The sequence below is a fragment of the Mus musculus genome, chromosome 7 (assembly GCF_000001635.26).
Source record: "Mus musculus strain C57BL/6J chromosome 7, GRCm38.p6 C57BL/6J".
NCBI classification, from domain to species: Eukaryota; Metazoa; Chordata; class Mammalia; order Rodentia; family Muridae; genus Mus; species Mus musculus.
The window spans coordinates 16,749,744-16,758,550 of record NC_000073.6 but is presented as its reverse complement, the minus strand read 5'-3'; positions in this window follow the sequence as shown (position 1 = coordinate 16,758,550).

The following is an 8,807-nucleotide window of genomic DNA, read 5'->3' as shown; positions in this document are numbered from 1 at the left end:
TTGTTTTTCTTTGTTTGTCAACTTGTCACAAGCTGGAGTCATCTGGGAAGAAGAAATCTCAGTTGAAAAATTTCCTTCAATTCAGACTGTGGGACATTTTCTTGACTGATGTGGGAAAGTCTAGCCCACTGGGGATGGTGCCACCCCTGGACAGGTAGTGCTGGGTGCTTTAAGAAAGTAAGCTAAAAGCCCGGCGTGGTGGCGCTCCCCTTTAATCCCAGCACTCGGGAGGCAGAGGCAGGCAGATTTTTGAGTTCGAGGCCAGCCTGGTCTACAGTGAGTTCCAGGACAGCCAGGGCTATACAGAGAAACCCTGTCTCGAAAAAAACCAAAAAAAAAAAAAAAAAAAAAAAAGAAAAAAAGTAAGCTAAAGCCAGACAGAGGTCGCACACGCCTTTAGTCCCACCACTCAGGAGACAAAGGCAGGCAGATCTCTGAGTTTAAGACCTTTCTGGTCTACAGAGTGAGTTCTAGGATGGTCAGGGCTACACAAAGAAACTCTGTCTTGGAAAACCAAAAGAAAGCAAGCAAGCAGCAAGAGAAAGTAGTGAGGAACACCCCAGTAAGCTATACTCCTCCACAGTCTCTGTTTGCATCAGGGCTCCTGCCTTGCCCTCCCTTGATGGTGGATTGTAAGCTATAAAAATAAATCCTTCCTTCTCACAGTGCTTCTGGTCAACGGCAAGGTGCTGGAGGAGCTCCAAAGGCAAACAGGAGAAGACTGGCTCCTAAGTGGTTCAGAGGAAGGTCTCATTGCTCATCCCCACACAACACTCTTCCTCCCCCAAAGCCACACCTACTCCAACAAGGCCAACCTCCTAATAGCTCCAAGCACATTCAAACCACCACAGGGTCTCTCTCTGCTTCTAGGAATTAGCAATTAGATGGCCAGTGAACTCCAGGACATTCACCTGTCTCTGATGTGATGCTCCAATACCACCGTGACTGGGGTTACAGGCATGTATCACCACGCTCTGCTTTAAAAAACTTTTTTTGGGGCTGGAGAGATGGCTCAGCGGTTAAGAACACTGACTGTTTTTTCCAAAGGTCCTGAGTTCAAATCCCAGCAACCACATGGTGGCTCACAACCATCCCTAATGATATCTGATGCCCTCTTCTGAGTGTCTGAAGACAGCTATAGTGTACTTAGATATAATAATAAAGAAACTTTAAAAAATTTTAAAAAAACAAAAAAAACCACTTTTTTTGTACACTTATATTTAATTTAGTGTGTGTATGTAGTGTAAGTGCCTTGGTGTGAGTACCTTGGTGTGAGTGCTGTGGTGTGAGTACCTTAGAGTAAGTGCCTTGGTGTGAGTGCTGTGGTGTGAGTACCTTGGTGTGAGTGCTGTGGTGTGAGTGACTTGGTGTGAGTCCTGTGATGTGAGTAGCTTGGTGTGAGTGCTGTGATGTGAGTACCTTGGTGTGATTGCTGTGATGTGAGTACGTTGGAGTGAGTGCCTTGGTGTGAGTGCCTTGGTGTGAGTGCTGTGGAGTGAGTGCCTTGGTGTGAGTGTCTTGGTGTGAGTGCTATGAAATGAGTACCTTGGTGTGAGTGGTGTGAGTGCCTTGGTGTGAGTGTTGTGGTGTGAATGACTTGGTGTGAGTGCTGTGGAGTGAGTGTCTTGGTGTGAGTGCTGTGGAGTGAGTGCCTTGGTGTGAGTGTCTTGGTGTGAGTGCTATGATGTGAGTACCTTGGTGTGAGTGCCGTGGCCAGGGGATAATTTGAAGGAATTGGTTTTCTTCCTCCACCCATTTACAGGTTCTGGGGATTAAACTCATGTCATTAGGTTTGGGGACAAATGCCTTTACCCAGTGATATCCACTGTTTCCATGGGTGTGAGAGATCTGAACTCCTGTCTTCATGTATGCACAGCAGGTTACTTTGAGGGCACCTTTTTAAAAAAAAAAAAAAACAACTTATTTTTATTTTATCTGTATTGGTTTTTTGCCTGCACATAAGTTTGTGTAATGATATCAGATATTGGAACTACAGACAGTTGTGAGCAACTGCTGAGCCATCGCTCCAGCCTGAGCGTACCTTTTATATAACTTAACTTGGGAAAGCAGAATAACGACTGTAGGAAAAAAAATCAGTTTACAGGACGAGAGGAAGTGAAGGTGAGAAGTCAAGATGCTTACTGGGAGGTTGTCTGGGATCTTTTTCCTTTGGGGGTAGGGGTGCCATTTCATGACAATAGCCCAGGCTACTCCCTTGACCACCACAGCCTGGAGAGGTCACTTTCCCCACAGGGACCTCGAATCTGGTCAAACTGGAATTCATAGCTTCAGCAGAGAAGTAAAATTCAGAGCAAATAACCATGAAGCAGAGATGGTGTTTATGAGAGAGTCGGGCATGCTGGTACACAACCATAGGATATGCTGAAGGAGAGGAGGCAGGGGGATCATGAGTGTGAGACCATCTTGGGAGAGAGTGTTCAGCAGTTAAGAGCAGCATTGCTCTCACAAAAGACCCGAGTTCGGTTCCCAGCATTCAAGTGGCTCACAGTGTCTGTAATTCTAATCCCAGGGCGGCACTGGGCACCCTTTTCTGGCTTCCTTCTCTCAAGTCTGCCAGACCTGGTGGTGTGCTGGCAGCTGTTGGCAGCTGGCTCGGAAGCTCTACGGAGGTGATTGTTTTAGTCGCGCAGGAGATGATGGTGCTGGAGTAGCTGTCAGGGCTGGCCTGTGTTTCCACGGCGGAATCAACAGGATTTCCTGCAGGATGGGATGTGGAATTCGAGTCAGGAATCCCCTTAGAGACTCCAGGCTAAGGGCCAGAGAGGACGGTGGTTCCTCTGTAGTTCCGGAAATCAGGCTCTGGCCGGCCCTAACTCTGCAGCGGGCACAAGGAGCGCCCCACCGGTGATGTATCAATTCTGGGGGGTGTTGTAGCCAATTTGGGGATTGCATCATGGGTGAGAGGCTGACCCTGGTTAACGTTGACACAGCTCCAGCAGGTGTCTGGCCTGAGGCCACCCTTATCTCCAGTCTCACATTCCCCCTCTGGGCTGGGCGGGGTTCTCTGTTCCCTAGGCCCAAAGAAGAGTAATCTCATCCATCTTCGCTTTGAATTCACCTTATCTATCAGTGGGGAAGCTCTCCCTGACATTTCTGATCGGGCCTGCTCCTTTGTTCTAAGGATGGAGACCAGGCATCTACCTTGTAGACAAGTCTTAGCCTCAGCCCTGTTCAGTAGGGTCTAGACAAACATTCAGTGCTCCTCCCTGGAAGGTGGGGGTGGGATACAGTGGTTACTCACCCTGGCTGCTCTTTCAGAGGAATGTTCGAATTCCCAGTTCCTACTGTTCAGTTCTAGGGGCTCCCCAACGCGCCCTCTTCTGACCTCTGTGGACACCAAGCACAGACATACATGCAAACACAACACCCATACACATAAAATACAATAACTAAAACAATTTAAATTAATAATAAGGAATTTTTTTTTTGTTCGTTCATCTGTTTTGAGACAGGGTCTCTCTGTATAGCCCCGGCTGCCTTGGAAGCCACTCTGTAGACCAGGATGGCCTCGAACTCACAGAGCTCTGCCTGCTTCTGCTTCCTGAATGCTGAGATTAAAGGTGTACGCCAACACTGCCCAGCTAAAATTAATTTTTTAATGATTTATTTTTATTGCATGTGCATTGGTGTTTTGCTTGCACGCGTGTCTGTGTGAGGTGTCTGATCCCCTGTAAATGGGGTTACAGACAGGTGTGAGCAATGAGGGTGCTGGGAACTGAGTTACAGACAGGTGTGAGCTGCAATGAGGGTGCTGGGAACTGAGTTACAGACAGGTGTGAGCTGCAATGAGGGTGCTGGGAACTGAGATACAGACAGGTGTGAGCAATGAGGGTGCTGGGAACTGAGTTACAGACAGGTGTGAGCTGCAATGAGGGTGCTGGGAACTGAGATACAGACAGGTGTGAGCAATGAGGGTGCTGGGAACTGAGTTACAGACAGGTGTGAGCTGCAATGAGGGTGCTGGGAACTGAGTTACAGACAGGTGTGAGCTGCAATGAGGGTGCTGGGAACTGAGTTACAGACAGGTGTGAGCTGCAATGAGGGTGCTGGAAATTGAACCCAGGTCCTCTAGAAGGGCAGCCAGTGGTCGTAACTGCTAAGCCATCTCTCTAGTCTCTAAAATAAAATTAAACACACACACACACACACACACACACACACCATGCAGGTTAGATCTGTTTAAGCCTGATGACCTGAATTTGCTCCACGAAGTGTATTTGATCCATAGTGCAAGGCGAGAACTCTGGAAAGTTTACCTTCCCACCTCCACGTGGACGCTTGGGCACTCCCACGTGCACACACATACATTATGCATTACACACAAATGCATATTCACACACAATAATAATAGATAAAAATTAAAATTAAAAAGAGAATCTGTAGCCAGGCGTGGTGGCGCACGCCTTTAATCCCAGCACTCCGGAGGCAGAGGCAGGCGGATTTCTGAGTTCGAAGCTAGCCTGGTCTACAGAATGAGTTCTAGGACAGCTGGGGCCAAACAGAGAAACCCTGTCTCGAAAAAAACAACAAAAACAGAGAGGCTGCAGCTAAATGTGGTGTCGCACACTTTTTAATCGCAGCACTCTGGAGGCAGGGGGATCTCTGTGAGTTCAGGACCAGCCTGGAGGGTTAGGGGGTGGGGGGCGGCATGGGCTCCAGGACAGTCAGGAATATGTAGAGAGTCCCTGTCTCAAAACAAAATAAATCAGGGTTGGAGAGATGGCTCAGTGGTTAAGAGCACTGACTGCTCTTCCAGAGGTCTTGAGTTTAATTCCCAGCAACCACATGGTGGCTCACAAGCACTTCTTCTGATGCATCTGAAGATAGTGACAGTGCACTCATGTACATTTTTTAAAAAAGTTTCATTTTGAATGTGTGTGTGTGTGTGTGTGTGTGTGTGCGCGCGCGCGTTCATGTTCTAGCCTCCTGCAAGGCCATGCAGACATCACGTTCTCTTGGTCACTAAGGCTAAATCTTAACTTCTTGTTGGGCAATCTTATATTTGGCCTTAAAATGACGGTGTCTTTCCTTGAGGCTTAGTTTTCCCATGAGTCTTTGTTTCCTGGGATTTCTGTAACAGTCCCCAGAAAGACGTGGCTTTGACAATAGGAACTTGCGAGACCCCAAATTAATCCCGTGAGACAGATGGGGTGGGCTAAGCTTGAAATCCCGACCTTGGGAAAGCTGAGGCACAGGAATGTAGAATTTGGCAGGAGCCACCACTGCTCGTCTAAAATCTTTGACCTATTTTTATTTCACATGTGATGGTGTATTGCCTGCATGTGTGTCTGTGCGAGGGTGTCTGATCTAGTGCAACTGGAGTCGCAGGTAGTTGTGAGCTGCCGTGTGGGTCCTGGGAACTGAACATGGGCTACGCAGTGAAACTCCATCTCAAAGCCAGCCAGTAAGCCTGGTAGTGCAGGCCTAAAATCTCTGCACTCGAGGGGCTGAGGCATAAGGTTCACAGGTCAGGGCTACAAAGTGAGTTGAAGGCTAGCCTGGATATTTAGTGAGACGTGGCTCTAAAAATAAAAAGAAGGAAAATTAAAGGCTTGGTATATATAAGAGGGTTGGGCGTATAGCATCTGCCTGAAATACCCCAGTAAGCAGCTTGGGGACTCTCTGAGGCTCACTTATTAGAAGGTATTATCAGTGGTAGAGCCTTTACTTAGCCCACAAAGTCTATTCAATCCCTATTCACACACACACACACAACACACACACACACACACACAAGCACACATGCACACACACAACGCACACACGCACGCGCACACACACACACGCACACGCACACACACTCACACGCACACACGCGCACACATGCACACACACAACGCACACACGCACGCACACACACTCACATGCACACACACAACGCACACACGCATGCACACACACATACACATACACACCCCTGTGCATTGAGAAATTACTCCCTTTCTCTCCACACTAATCAGCTTTCCGTGTTAATGGATTTGTCTTCTCTGGAGCAGGAACTAACATAGTATTTTTATTCATATTCTATTTATTATATGGAAACAGGGTCTCGTGTAGCTGAGGACTATGATCTCCTGATCCTCCTGCTTCCACTCACATCTCCCTCCCCTCCGCTCCCACCAGATGCACTGTCCACGCTGTAGTGTGTGTCAGAGCTCCAGTACATTCTAAGGCCAGATGATTTGCATCTGTGTGGAGTGATGCTTTCCTTCACCGATGGGATGGGCTGGCATCCGGGCTGGCTTCTGAGAACACAGCTGCCACGGACACGTGGACACAGGCGTGTGTGGACAGAACGGACACGTGGACAGACACAGGCGTGTGTGGACAGAAGGAAGCTTTATTTCTTTGGAGTATTGCTAGGGACAGCATTGCTGAGTCACGGGACGTGTGTTTGCCTCGGTTAGGAGCTGCTTGGCTCCTCTCCAGCCTGGCTGTTCAATTTTGCACACCCACCTGCCAGGTGGAGATGCTCAGCCTATGTGAGGTCACTGCTGTTGATGTGTGTGTGATATGCATGCATATGTGTGTATTTGCCCATGTGGTCAGAAGTCAGCTTTTAGAAGTCAGATCTCTCCTTCCACCTTGTTGAGGCAGGGTTTGTTTTGTTTCTGCCTTTAAAAAAAAAAAAAAATATATATATATATATATGTATATATATATATATATATATATATATTTTTTTTTTTATTTATATGAGTACACTGTAGCTGTCTTCAGACACACCAGAAGAGGGCATAGGATCCCATTACAGGTGTTTGTGAGCCACCATGTGGTTGCTGGGAATTGAACTCAGGACCTCTGGAAGAGCAGCCAGTGCTCTTAATCTCTGAGTCATTTCTCCAGCCCATTTTGTTTCTGATTATGTACTCTGGGGTAATTGGCCATGAGTTTCCTGGTAGTTCTCCTGTCTCTGGCTCCCACCTTGCGAAGGCCCACTGCATCAGTTTTTTTTTGTTGTTGTTTTTTTTTGTTTTTTGTTTTTGTTTTTTTTTGTTCTAGGGATCCGGCCTCAAGCTTATTTAGAAAGTTCTTTAACTGGCTGGGCCATCTGACCTGGTTTTCGTTTTGTTTCAGTCGCTGGAATAGGTTTATGGTACTCTCATTAGCACTTCTAAAAATGCTTCTATTTCTAGGCAGGATTTCACATAACCCAGGTTGGTCTTGAATCTGCCAAATAGAGTTTGAATTCTTGATCCTCTTGTCTCTACCTCCTCAGTGCTGGGGTTACAGATGTGGGCCAGATGCCTACTTTATGTGGTGCTGGGAATCGAAGCCAGGGCTGTGTGCACGTTAGGCAAGCAGTCTACCAACAGGAACATATCCCCTGTCCACTTTGTCTTTACAGCTACCTCTGCGGTCTCGGTAATGCACAGACACACTGCAGTCACTTAATGTCTACAGAATGTTTGCTCATAGATTAGTTAATGGAATGCTCACACAAACACAGATGAGGAAAAACAGTTATCACCAGCTGAGCAAGTAATCCCAGCATTGGGAAAGCTGAGGCAGGAGCATGGTAATGAGTTCAAGGCAGCTTGAGTTCTGTAGATGAGACAACCTGAGCGATCTTCCTGAAGGCCATGACTGCTCAGGGCCATGCTGGTTTGCATCTGCCTTTTGCAGTGGTTAAGTCTGAGAGAGGCATCATGGCATACAGAGCTGCTCCATGCCTCCCTGTGGTGCCAGTTAGAGGTGGGGACAGTGCCCATCACACTCTGTTCTCAGAGATGAGAAGCATACAGGGCCCTGTTTCTCCTCTGTGCTTTTAAGTACACCTTTTATTTATTTATTGGGTGGGGACAGGGAAGGGCACATGTGCCACAGCTTATGGAAGTCGGAGGACAACTTGCAGGTGTTGGTTCTTTCTACTGTGTGGGTCTGGGGCTTACACTTGGGCCATCAGGATTGGTGGCATCTCACCTGTTCTCTTTCTCCAGTTTTTCCTTCCTCTTCTTTGTATTGAGAATTGAACTCAAGGCCTCACACATACTTGGCAAGCAATCTACCACTGAGCCACACCCCCCAGCCCCTCACTGGGGGATTCTAGGCAGGGGCTCTACCACTGAGCCACACCTCAGCCCCTCACTGGGGGATTCTAGGCAGGGGCTCTACCACTGAGTCACACCCCCAGCCCCTCACTGGGGGATTCTAGGCAGGGGCTCTACCACTGAGCCACACCCCCCAGCCCCTCACTGGGGGATTCTAGGCAGGGGCTCTATCACTGAGCCACGCCCCCAGCCCCTCACTGGGGGATTCTAGGCAGGGGCTCTACCACTGAGCCACACCCCCCACCCCCTCACTGGGGGATTCTAGGCAGGGCCTCTACCACCGAGCAATGTCCCCACCCATTTTTGCCTTTTGTGATTGGGTCTCACTTAGTTGCTTGGACTGGTCTTGACCTCACTCTAGCACAAGCAAGCCTTGAATTTTTGATCCTCCTGCCTCAGTCTCTTAAGTATCTAGCATAGAGTCATGTGCCCCCTAGGCCTAGTTTCAGGGCCTTTTCTGTTGTCACACTGTCATACTCAGTGGGTAGAAGCTGGGGTCTGCCCAGGCTAAGGTTAGGCAACAGCAGGAACCGTCCCAGCCCCCTTGGCTGTTGGTGAGAAACTACACTACCTTCCCAGTGACATGGGATCTTGTAGGTAGATTTGGAAGCACCCTCCAGGTCTCAAAAGCAGCTCCACATGAACCTAATGCAGACATGAGCTTTGGCTAAGTCTTGCCATCTTTCTGGCTTCAGCCGTCTCCTCATAATCTTGTAAGCACAAAGTAATTCCTCA